Genomic DNA, 13680 nt, shown 5'->3' with positions numbered 1-13680 from the left:
GACCTTATCTTCCTATTCTGTCTGTATTTTCCCATCACCCTGAAATATTTGTATATTTTTTCAATTTTATTTTGATTTATGTACAATGCTAAGGCACCTCAAATATTTGTGGAAAAAAGGAAATGCATATGTGTAATTAAATTAAAATAAACATTTTTTTTATGTTTATGCTTCCTAGAATCTTACACACCAATAAATAATAACAATCTCTGTAGCAACCATGATTTCAGCACAGCTCTGACATTGACCAGTTAGTAAGCTAACACCTGAGATTTAGTTTTAGCATTTATAACTTGCTAATATTAATCTCATTGTGGATAATTTATAGCATAACTAATACCAAGTGCTTGCTCACTTTATTTTACACATTAGGTATTAATCATCATTTGTCTAATTTTCCCCCACTAAATACCATCTTTTTCCCTTTAATCTTCTTTCTCTAAGAACCACTATTTCCTGGGTGCAGGAGCATCTCTAAAATCAAGTCCTTGAAGCTTTGAGCCCCTCTCATCATTCATATCACACTTTCTGGCTGTTTCCCTATAATCTGTAAACAATTTCTAACCATTTACACAGTTCCTTCTTCCATCCTGCAATTCTACTACTAGATGTAATAAGTCAGAAATTAATTGGAAATTGCCAAAGTTTTAATATGATTTTTAAAAAATTTCTCAAGCATAAAATTAGATTGGTGCTAAAATCAATTAAAGCAGGACTATGGTACTATAGATGAAATGCCAGGCATTTCATCACCCTACACATTTCACATATTGGACAAGATAATATGTCCAAGATTTAAGTCTTGCATATAGTTGGACAAAAAAAATGTTGAACTGATCTGGACACATCCCTATTTATTTACTCCATATGTTGAGAACTCAATTACGGTGGCATAAAGATTAATGATTAATCATTTTTAAAGATGGCTATTGCAAATGGCTTCCTATTATTTGGAGATTTTCATGCCACAAAACGTCATAAACGCAAAAAAGTACATATACTTTATGGTCTTACCAATGATAATAATATTTGCTAAAAGCATACATGCACCTACCACTCACTTTAACAATTTAAACTTAACAACTACCTTTGAGATCCCTTGTATGTCCCTTTCCAATCAGACTGACATGCCTCTCTGAAGAGTTAATCATTCAATATTCTAAATTTTCTGATATTTAATTTTTTAATAATTATAGGTAACATGTACGTTCCCTAAGTAAAACACTGTTTAGTTTTGTATGTTTTACCACTATATAAATGGATTCATTTTGTCTATTCTTTTGTGATTTATTTTTTTACCCTAAAATATTATGTTTGAATTTGATCTATGTTTTTGTACTCATTTTCCAGGATGTATATATTCTCAATATATGAATATATATACATATTCACTATTCCATGCTTTTTTTGCCTGTTTGCTAGTTTACTTTTATTGTTCTATAAATATTGTGTGTGTTAATATACACATATATATTCTTATATATATAATTTTTTTTCAGACAAAAATGTGTCAATCAGTTTGAGCTGCTATAACAGAATATCAGAGACTGCATGGCTTAAAACAACAAACGTTTATTTCTCATGGTTCTGGAGGCCAGGAATTCTATGATCAACGTCCTAGCAGATCTAGTGCCTGGTGAGGTGCCTGGTTTGCAGACAACAATCTTCTCCTTAAATCATCACAAGGCTGAGAGAGAGATCATCTCTCTCTAGTTTCTTCTTATAAGGACACAAATCCCATTGATGAGGGCTCCTCTTTCATTATCTCCCAAAGTCTCCACCTCCTAATACCATCACACTAGAGGGTAGGATTTCAACGTACGAGTTTTGGGAGGGCACACACATTTAGTCCATTATAAGATCTATTGTCAGCTATAGATAGTAAATATCTCTTGTCAGTAATATGTTTGAGGTGAATATTTTCTCTCCGGTTCTGCTTTGATTTGGCACTTCCTTTATGCTATTAGAAAAAACAGAAGTTCTTAATTTTAGTGTAATAGAATTTTAGCTTTTTCCTTTAGCTTATTATGCTTGCATTTTGTTGACAAAATTCATACCTACCCTGATGTTAAAGATATTCTCATATTTTCTTCAAAATCCTTAAAAGTATTGCCTTATATAATTCTGTCCTTTATTTATTTGAATTTATTTTGTAGGGATCAATTTTTTTTCCCCACAGAAGTGCCTTATTTTCCTTGTATCATTTTCCTCACTCATTGTTTTTAAACGTTATATCTTAAAATGTCTGTTATCTGATTAAGTCACCACACATTGTTTCATTTTCTTGCTTTTCATTTCTTTAATTGCAAGTTTATTTGGCTTTCTTTGAATTTTTGTTCTTACACATAATTTTCAAAGTTATCTTCAACATATTAAAACAAACTATTGGGATGTTATTAGAATTAGAATAAATATCAATTTGTGGATGACAGAAATGTTTATGATAATGATCGAATAACATTTTGATGTCACTCTTATTTGCAAAGATAATTTCATTGTATATTTAATTCTGTGTTGCCCGGCATCCCCAGTATCCTGAAGATACTATTTCACAATATCTTAGTTTTATTATTGCCATTAAGAAGCCGCTTATTAGTTTAGTTTCCCTCCCTATGTAAGTAAGCTGTCTCTTATCCTGAGCAGCTTTCACAAATTGCTCTTTGGTGTTTTGCAGTTTCATGTATTTAGATGTTGACATTTGTTTATTTATCCTGTCTTGGGATTTTTAAGATTCATTTATCCTACTTTTGGGTTTTCATTCTTTTTAATTCTGAAAAATTCTAGATATTATCTCTATTGATTATTCCTATTCTAATTTTTGTTTTGGATTTCAATTAGATGAATGTATAAATGTTAAAACTTATCACTTTACATGTCTCCTAAGCTGTCTTTCATAGTTTTATCTCTTATCTTTCTGTGATTTCTGGATATGTCTCTTCTGATTTTTTTTATTGCATTAATCTCTTCATTGCATCTCATTTTTGGTTTAGTGTGACTTTGTGTTTCATATATTTTTCTAGAAATGCCACAATGTTCTTTTTTTTAGTTCCATTAGATCATCTTGAAAGTCTTCTCTCTTAGCCATAATCTGATACATTTTTCATTTAAACATATTTAGCATATTTATTTAATATTCTATGATGATAATTTCAATAGCAGTAGATGGTAAATATCTCATTCTGTAGTTTGTGTTTTTGTTGGCTCTAATAGTCTTACTTCTCTCCTCATGTGTCTTATGAATTTTTTGTTTTTGAGAATCAGTTTTCCTGGAAGTTTATTGTGGGATCATCTTGAAGCTTATGTTCAATGTGTTTTTTTCTCCAGAGAAGATCTGCATATGCTTCTACCAAGCACCTGAGGGTCAACTGAAAATAAACTTTCTGGTTGTGGGTTTCAGGACCAATTAGTGTTATTTCTAATCCCTATCCAGGAAGGATGGTTATGAATTCTTGGGAGAAATATGTTTGTTTGTCTGTTGTTTTGTTTTTCTCTGAAGCCACTGAGAGGCAAAGATTTCTTGATATTTCACACCAAAAGAAAGGTTTGTTTTCTTATTTCAGCCACAGAGGGTGCCACTGGTTCAGGGCTCTGGGTTAATTCTGAACCTCTCGGCCACCTCTCCACTATACACACAGTAAGTCCCCTACATACAAAGGAGTTCTGTTCCAAGAGCGCATTCGTTAGTCCAATGTGTTCATAAATCCAACAAAGTTAGCCTAGGTACCCAGCTAACACAATCGGCTATATAGTACTGTACTGTAATAGGTCTATAATACTTTTCACACAAATAATACATAAAAAACAAACACAAAAGATAAAACATTTTTAATCTTACAGTACAGAACCTTGAAAAATACAGTAGTACAGTACAACAGCTGGCACACAGGGGCTGGCATCGAGTGAACAGGCAAGAAGAGTTACTGACTGGAGGAGGGAAAGGAGATGGGAGGGAGATGGTAGAAGCTGAAGGATCATCAGCAATAGCAGACGGAGGGCAAGCTGCAATTTCACTCATGCCTGACGTTGATGGCACAGGCTCTGGTTCCTTGCTGGATTCAATTCTATCTACCCTCTTGAAAAAAACAATCGTGATGCACGTTTGCATCTTTGAAAGTTCACAACTTGAAGGTTCATATGTAGGGGACTTATTGTATCCTAATATTTGTCGTTCACTCATGGCCCTTAAAACTGAAGCTCTGGGGCAGGAGTCAATTGGCAGAGACCCCAAGCCAACATCCATCTTCAATACTTGCTGATTTTTCTATATTTAAGCTTTCTGATTATAGCTTCCAAGGATTTCCTTACTATCTTGCTACTGAAAGATTAATTTTAAATATTTTTATTTTAGGTGGCTTTGTACCAGGAAGGCTGGGGGAATATCACATGTCTTTTGTGCTTTAAGTAATCATTTAACTCGCAAACTCAAAGTCCTTAGTACGGGACACATAAAGTTGATCTGAAGTATGAGTGATGTATCTCCTAAGACTGCATTCATACCACAGGGTATCTTTCTGTGCGCCACATTTCTAAGACACAGTCCCAATTTAGGCACCAAGGCTTATGCACAAATACTGGATCTTAGGTACCATTTGATTCCACTCTGTTTGTCTGGTCTCCCCGCAACGCAATACTGAGCATTGAATCTGGTAGCAGGCATGTTAGGAAGGCCCAACTGTCTCAGCAATGGAGGCAGTTTGGTTGTCTATCATTGTTAATCCAACCATTTGAGCAAATCAAATTAAGTAGGCATGACAGAGCCGTAAGAAGCATATTTATTTGAGTTGAATGATAAAGATAGAAGCAAATGAAATAATCTGACTCCAGAGCTCATGCTCTTATCACTGTACTATAATTCTCCAAAATTGTTGCTTCAGAAATGGAACTTGATTCCTAATTGGTGCATTCATAGGAATATGAACACCTACTCGTTAAGAGCAGAAGCTCATATTTAACTGATAAAACCATATAAGTAAAGCTGACTCTTAAAGTAATTCTAATACATAATTTTTGAGATTACCATCTGCTAATAAGAACAAGCTTATCTCTAATATATACTTTCAGAAGTATATGATAATCCAAAATGTATTTAGAATCTATACCTAAATGTATTTACCACATTTTCCTCTTGAGAAAGGCAAATCTAAGTTTTCAGAAATCCTTCATAAAATGACCAAAAAAATCCTCAAGCCAAAACCTAAAAGAAAGAAGGGCCTGTGAGTTCTGGTGAATTTGGACATTGATCCAGAACTATCTAAAAATTTTATTCACACTTTCTTCATACTTCAAGGTTTATATATATTTTCAGTTGAACACTTTAAGGAACACTGCAAAATCTGGTGCATCCCAAGGACATGACAAGGAGAGTGACTGACTATGCTGTAAATACAAAGATGAAAGAAATATGTTTTATCACGTTATCCTGACGGCAATCTTCAAAGTGCCGACCTAGTGACAATAAAATTAAAGTTAGAAGAAGCTAGATTCTGGAATAACATAAATATCATTTTTAAAAGTTTTTCAATCCCCAAATGAAATGGATTTTCTTAAGAAATACTAAGCTTCACTCCCCTAGAAGTAGCCACAAAGAAAACTGTTTGTGTGTCTGAGATGCTATCCCAGGTGACCCACGGCCATAAGTCTGGTTGTCTTTCATAGAATCCACTAAGTCTGCCTGCTTCCTGGTCACAGCTCTTCTCACTGATGTTTACAGGTTTGAATGCACAGTTTTCATTTACAGAGTCTCTGCCCTAAAAAAATGCGTTTGTTCCAACAAGCATTTTGGGCAAAAATATAGCTTTTAACCATTCAGACATGGCCTGTGGGAGTCAGTGGATCAAGCAGGAGATGACAGATGCAATTGCTTTGTAGACATTTTCAAATCTTAAGAGAAAGATCTCCTAGAAAAAGTGGCACGTCTACTGCCGCCGTTAAAGTGACAGAGCGATAGATCTTGGGCTGCCTGGGGTGTTGCCTGAAAAATCAAGAAACTCTCTTTAAAGACCCACTGATGTCTCATGAAAGGTATCCAAAAACATTCTATTTAGAATATCCATCTTATTTCCTTCTGAACAATGTAACTCCCCTGCGGCTGAGGAATTGAGAAAAATGTGATTTGTCAGTTTTAAAGGATATCTGTTTTAATAGAGCACACTGAGAGGTAATCTGGAAATTGTCTCTTTGGAAGGGAGTCCTCAACTATGTTTAAATAGAAAGTGTGTCCATTAGGGAAACATTTATATAATAAAAATAATTTGGAGTTATTCAATGACTTTCAGTAATATCTTCTAAAATGTTGGTATATAAAAATCCTTAATCATTACTTTTACTGTTATTAATTCAAAAAACTAAAATTTATAACTCTTGCTTCTTTATAATAAGACATTAGAGCATATCACTGCTAAGTAATTGTATGTTAGTTGATTGTCACCCAATCCTTGAATATATAAACTAAGGTTCCCAATTTACTGTCTGTTGCTAAGTCCTTCCCATTAGAAAATGTGAATGCTAATCCCTTCCTCATAAAGTTGCTGTTAGTATTAAATTCTTGGTACACTGATGCCAATATTATTTTTTTTACTTGCTGAAGTATGAGTATACTATTTATAACTTTTAGTATTTATGAGTGTTTATCATGTTCTTCGAATATGACCCTGAAATATCAAGTCAAATGGCTTAATATAATTTCCTATAAACTATATGAATCTACAAGTTTCACAATCTCTATTCTTGGCATCATTTTGAAATTTATTCACAAAACTTATTTGAGCTGTCTTCAGAGAATCGGAAACTGCTTACCCATGATGAGGTTTGTGATACTGGTAGTGGAGAATCGGTAATTTTTTATATAAAACATAAGTTTATGCATAATAAAAAGCCAAAGCAATATAGAGAAAATAGACAAGTAATTAAACAAGAATAGAGACAAAAACATGAACAATTTAGAGATGAGGGAGGGTGACCAGGCTGTCAAGATCTAAAATTCACATATTAATGCTTAGAAAGCATTTTACCACATGGAGAAAGCTTTTATTACACAGAGCATTAGAGTGTAAACGAGGGATCTGAAAAGAATGTAGGGCACGTGGGTGTGTGTACATGTGGTGCTTCCTTTAATTACCCCCAACAGCAGCAACAAAAAAGCAAGCCCTGCGAACACATCCCTTTCATAGAAAGCATTAATCTTTTTTTTTTTAAGTTCTCACAGTTTCCTTCCCTGGCAGGTACAGTATCAACAAAGTTTGCCTACATTTTGTGGTTGGTGGTGAAATTATATTAGTATATTTTATTTGTTTGGTAGAGTGTTTGGGGGAAACATTGAATTAACATGCCTTCAAGCAATTTGTACACCTTCTAGTACCCAAAGCCCTCATCATTCAGAAGATTTGCAAACTTATATCCTTGGTTTCAGAACTCATTTCACTTTGGTCTCTTCTTTAGTGCTTTAAGTAGATGTACTATTCTACCAAATATTCCTAAATCCCTGAAAATAGTTCATGCATACAGAAAATAACTAAGCTTAAAAACTTTCACTTTCTTGGGTCTCTGTTTGCTTGTTCTGGCTATGTTTTGGGAATCAGCTTTTATGTGGAGATTGGTTTATATATATTTCTGAAAGCTGCTTAATTCTCTGGGCTTAGTAATAGTAATATGAAAAATTACAGAGGTACCACTATACACCTTTTAGAATGGCCAAAATCCTGAACACTAACAACACCAAATGCTGACAAGAATATGGAGCAACAGAAACTCTTATTCATTACTGGGAGGAATGCCAAATGGTACAGCCACTTTGCAAGAGAGTTTGGTAAGCATACTCTTACCATATGATACAGAAATTACGCTCTGTAGAATTTACCCAAAGGAGTTGAAAACCTATGTCCACAGAAAACCTGCACAGGGATGTTTATAGCAGCTTTATTCATAACTGCCAAAACATGGAAGCAACCAAGATGTCCTTCAGCACACGAATGGATAAACTTTGGTACATCCAGACAATGGAATATTATTCAGCACTGAAAATAACTGAGCCATCAATTATTATGAAAAGACATGGAGGAACCTTAAATGCATATTATTAAGTGAAAGAAACCAATCTGAAAAGGCTACATACTGGATAAGTCCAACTACTGATATATGACATTCTGGAAAAGGCAAAATTTTGGAGATAATTAAGTCAGCGGTTGCCAGGGGTTAGGAAGGAGGGAGGAATGAGCAGACAGAGCATAGAGGATTTTTACGGCAGTGAAACTATTCTGTATGATACTGTAGTGGTGGATATGTGTTATTATCTATTTGTTAAAACCCATAAAATGTAAAACACCAAGAGTGTACCCTAGTATAAACTACAGACTTTGGGTGAGAATGATTGATCAATGCAGAATCATCAATTGTAACACATCTACCACTTTGGTGGGAGATGCTGATGATGGGGGAAGTAGTGTGTGTGTTGGGGGGCAGGTGGTATATGGGACGTCTCTGTACTTTCCATTCAATTTTGCTGTGAGCCAACAACTGCTGTAAAACATAAAGTCTATCTAAAAAATAAATAAGTAATAAATGGCACTGAATAAATTTTGGCATGAAAATTTGTGATGTTAGCGTTAGTAAAGCTAAGGCAGCAATTCTTAAATATATGTGAAGTCTTGAGAAGATATTAAATCCTTCTGGAAAACTGCTGTATATCAGATTAAACACATCTCTTGTCTGATTCTTCTCTCCATCATTAGAAAAGTTAAAAAATACCAGTCTCTGCAATTCCCAAGATTTTATCACCATTTTCCCCTCTGCCGTCTGCCCTTCTCTAGTCAAAATTACACCGTATTTGTTTTAAATAAAGAAACTCTTATACTTCCCTAGAAAATGTGCCACGGATCCATGATGAATATTTAAGATTTCCTTTTATAGATAATGAAGAGTGGAATGGTGTTCTATTAAAGTCCTTTTTACCTGCTGAGTTAAAGAAAAGAGCTTCTGATTTAATATTCTCATTACTATAGGCTACCCACCCACATTTGCATGGGTTGATTTGAAAAGAGAAAAAGAAAGAGAAACAGGGGAAGGAGAGAGAGAGAGAAGAAGAAGGAGGTGGGGAGGAAGAGAGGGGGAGGGGGAGTATGGGAAGAAGGAGAAGGGAGGGGGAGGGGGAGGGGAGGGGGGAAGAAAACTAACAAAAAAAAAATCAGTAAAGTACATTTTATTCTACCTCCCTAATAAATATGCTTTAATCATTGACAACTCACATTGCCTTTAGATTCCTGGAGTTCCTGAGTACCATAATTTTGAATGTGTTATTGAACTGTAGATGTTCAGAAGTGTTGGCTAATGTAATAGACAAAATTTCAATCAGGCCAGATTTGACTCTACTAAACTTGGTCTATTTTTCAATCACTGGCTAACATTGTGAAACATATCCTATTGATAATGACACCAGACTACCAATGGGAATCCTTTAACATTTATCTTGAAAAAGACGTTAAGTACAAGTAGAGTTATTCCCCCAAGATGTAAAAACTCACTAACTTAAAAGAAGAAACAAATTTATGAAAGAATATTTGGACAGTCAAAATTATAAATTGTTTGCTATTGCAAGTAATGCTGCAATGGAATGGGGTTACATACATATTTTTAAGTTAGTATTTTTGTTTTCTTTGGCATTATATTGACCCATTCTCTATCTAAAACACATAATCAGCTAAAAGTAATCATTGGGTACTCACTGAAGGACAACTAGGACTTCATGTGCTTAGCTGTTGTTGTTAAAGGGGAATACTTTCAAAGTACTGCAGTGACATCTTTTCTTCATAACATTACTTGGTTTGTCCTAACTTTAAAGATATTTTTAATATTTAGCAAAAATTTCCCTGCTGGAATATACCCAATTTTTGAATAAAGTTAATGGGAAATAATTTTTATATAATGTGAATCCTATATGAATCTTTAAGTATGTCTATACTATACTAAACGTAGCAATAATTGTAATAAAATAGAACCTTAAATCAAATAAACAGAATCTGCTGTAGTTTTATATGCCAGTACAGGATCATTATTTCATTGAAAAAAATCCTTCATTAAATTATTTAAACAACAAAAAAGGTATAAAGTAAAATATGATAAATTTTCCAAAGAAATTATGCTTAGTGTGCTAATTCTGAGGAATAATCACTGTCCTAAACCCTCTAATACAATTTATGCCCTAAAGTACAATTAGCAAAGAAATAATTGGCCATCATACATTTCTTTAATCTGATTTAATTTCCTTCAGTACCTTGGAGGAATAAGAATTCCAAATATGAATTACACCCTAAGCATAGACATGATGTTCATACAACTGACATTTCTGAAAATATAAAAGAGCAACTAAAAACTCACATTTTAATAGCTGTGTGTTCATTTTTTTTTCATTTTGATTTGGTTAGGATGATAATAGCAGAAATATCTTCCCTTCATCTGGGAACTGTTTCTCTACCCTACCCATGAGTTTGCACAAGAGTACCATGATTTTTTAGTTCTCTTCCCCTCTTACTACTACTGATGTATCAAGGAGTATGGCTAATCAGAGCTCTTCTCTGTTGTTTTCTTTTTTTGTGTGTGTGTGTGTTACGCGGGCCTCTCACTGTTGTGGCCTCTCCCGTTGTGGAGCACAGGCTCCGGATGCACAGGCTCAGCGGCCATGGCTCACGGGTCCAGCTGCTCCGCAGCATGTGGGATCTTCCCGGACCGGGGCACGAACCTGTTGTCCCCTGCACCGGCAGGCGGACTCTCAACCACTGCGCCACCAGGGAAGCCCTGTTCTTTTCTTTTTAATTTTAGGAACTGGAAACACCACACACACACATACTAATAAGTTCCTCTAATTTGGTACTAGGATTTGCAAAAATTGAAATATGGGGACTGATGACAATCATATTCTTTGGCAGGTAGAAAAGGACACTGTACCTGCATCAAGAAAACATGACCAACACACAGATAAGAGAAAGCATAGATGAGGAGTTGGAGAGAATGTGTGTGAGAGAGGAGGAGACAGGGAGAGGGAAAGGCAGAAGGAGACAGAGAATGAATGAGAAACCAATTTTGTAGAGGAATCCAGCTGAATCTTGGCTCTCCACATGATTTTACCCCTCCTGGTATAAAGTGAGGCACCTGAGTATCCATCCCATAATTTCCCCATTCTGCCAAGTAGACACAGAACTGAATTTCTGGTACTTTTAACCAAGACCCCTAATGAATACAGTTATCACCTTTTTAGTTTTTTAGATTGTCTTAATAATCATTACCACTTTGCATTATGTATGGTTTTAAATGTGACTGAAACACAATTAATTAACATGTGAATGTTTCACCTCTTCATTTTCTCACTCTTCTTTGTCACTCAATCTAGTTAGTTATGATGGGAAATTGGAATTATATAGAGACAGAAAGAAGGTAGTGGATTGAACCAGAGATGTTGGCTAAATCTACCAATTTTTTTTTCCAGAGAAGACATACAGATGGCCAAAAAGCACATGAAAAGATGCTCAACATCATCAATTACCAGAGAAATGTAAATCAAAAGTACAATGAGGGGTTCCCTGGTGGTGCAGTGGTTGAGAGTCCGTCTGCCGATGCAGGGGACATGGGTTCATGCCCTGGTCCGGGAAGATCCCACATGCCACGGAGTGGCTGGGCCTGTGAGCCATGGTCGCTGAGCCTGCGTGTCCGGAGCCTGTGCTCCGCAACGGGAGAGGCCACAACAGTGAGAGGCCCGCGCACCGCAAAAAAAAAAAAAAAAAAAAAACTACAATGAGGTATCACCTCACACCAGTCAGAATGGCCATCGTGAAAAAGTCTACAAACAATAATGCTGGAGAGGGTGTGGAGAAAAGGGAACCCTATTACACTGTTGGTGGGAATGTAAATTGGTACAACCATTATGGAAAACAGTATGGAGGTCCTTAAACAATGAAAAATAGAACTACCATATGATCCAGCAATCCTACTCTGGGCATATATCCAGAGAAAGCCATAATTTGAAATGATACATACACCCCAATGTTCACTGCAGCACTATTTACAATAGCGAAGATATGGAAGCAATCTAAATGTCCATTGACAGAGAAATGCATAAAGAAGATGTGGTACATATATACAATGGAATATTACTCAGCCATAGAAAAGAATGAAATAATGCCATTTTCAGCAACATGGATGGACATAGAGATTACCATACTAAGTGAAGTCAGAGAACAAATATCATATGATATCACTCATATGTGAAATCTAATTTTTAAAACTGACACAAATAAACTTATTTATAAAACAGAAACAGACTTACAGATATCAAAAACAAACTTATGGTTACCAAAAGGGAAATGTGGGGTGGAGGGATAAATCAGGAGTTTGGGATTAACATACGCACACTAATATATATAAAATAGATAACCAACAAGGACCTACTGTATAGCACAGGGAACTCTACTCAATATTCTGTGATAACCTGTAAGAGGAAAGAATCTGAAAAAGAATGAGTATATGTATATGTATAACTGAATCACTTTTCTGTACACTGGAAACTAACACAACACTGGTAAATCAACTATGCTCCAATAAAATTTTTTAAAACAATAAAATAAAATTGGATATTTTAAAGTTTAAATAAATAAATTGGTTGATGTTCAAAAAAAAAATTGAGTTCTATTCACTATCCCTATTCAATGTTGAAAACCAGTAAGAATTCAAGTCGTGTTAATTTTACCACAAGGTCAAAGAAGTAAAGCCTGTAGACAATATAAGAAAAAATCAATCAATCAATCAATCAATCAATCTACCTATTAACAGGCTATGAGTGGGGACAGAGCCGAAGAGCACAAAGGTACTGTTTGCTGGAATTTGGGGAAAGACTAGGCTTTGATAAGCAAGAGGCTTGTGAGCAGCTGATAGGGGAGAAATATTCAGGAGTAAAGAAAAGAGATTAGTAAAGTTATGCTGAAGGTTATGAAAGTATTCCCATTTTTAAATTAGTTATGAGTATCATAACTCAGAGATCTATAAGCTAAAGCTTATGATTATAGACACTCACATTTGAAACACACACACACACACACACACACACACACACCCAATTGTAGAATATTACTTAATGAGGTATTGCTCACAGTTTGATATTTAACTTTGCTTTTTTTTTCATTTCAAATTGTTTGTTTTCGTTTACCTGTTCTTGAAGACAATATGAGGAAAATCATATCAACATTTCACAATGTCTACTTTCCCCACGTCAAGTGGAGAAAAAATTCTGTGCTGGTATATATTACAGAGTGGGCTTATTTTTGTCTTAACCTCTTGTTAGGATTTTATGAGATTCTAGACAAGCCATTTGGAACCTCAATTGTCACTGGGATTACACAGGAGGTATTTTAAATTTCTACTTCCATTTTACAGTAATATTAAATGTAATTGTACATGACTTATGCTTTTACTCTCTTATATGCCTTTATGGTGTCCTAAGTGGTTTCACATATTTTGTCCAACTGGATAATAACATCTTGTGAGGTATACTGACACTGTTCATTGTTATTACCATTTTAGAAAAATAAGAACCTAGAAATTCAGAAAGTCTGAAGGATTACTCAAGGTCCGTTGCTGGAAGATGGAAAGCTAATAACAGAATTCAGTTTTTCTCACTCTAAATTCAACGTTCTTTTGGTG

The sequence above is a fragment of the Lipotes vexillifer genome, unplaced genomic scaffold (genome assembly GCF_000442215.2).
Source record: "Lipotes vexillifer unplaced genomic scaffold, Lipotes_vexillifer_v1.1 scaffold732, whole genome shotgun sequence".
In the NCBI taxonomy this organism is placed as follows: Eukaryota; Metazoa; Chordata; class Mammalia; order Artiodactyla; family Lipotidae; genus Lipotes; species Lipotes vexillifer.
Note: the sequence above shows the minus strand (reverse complement) of the source record.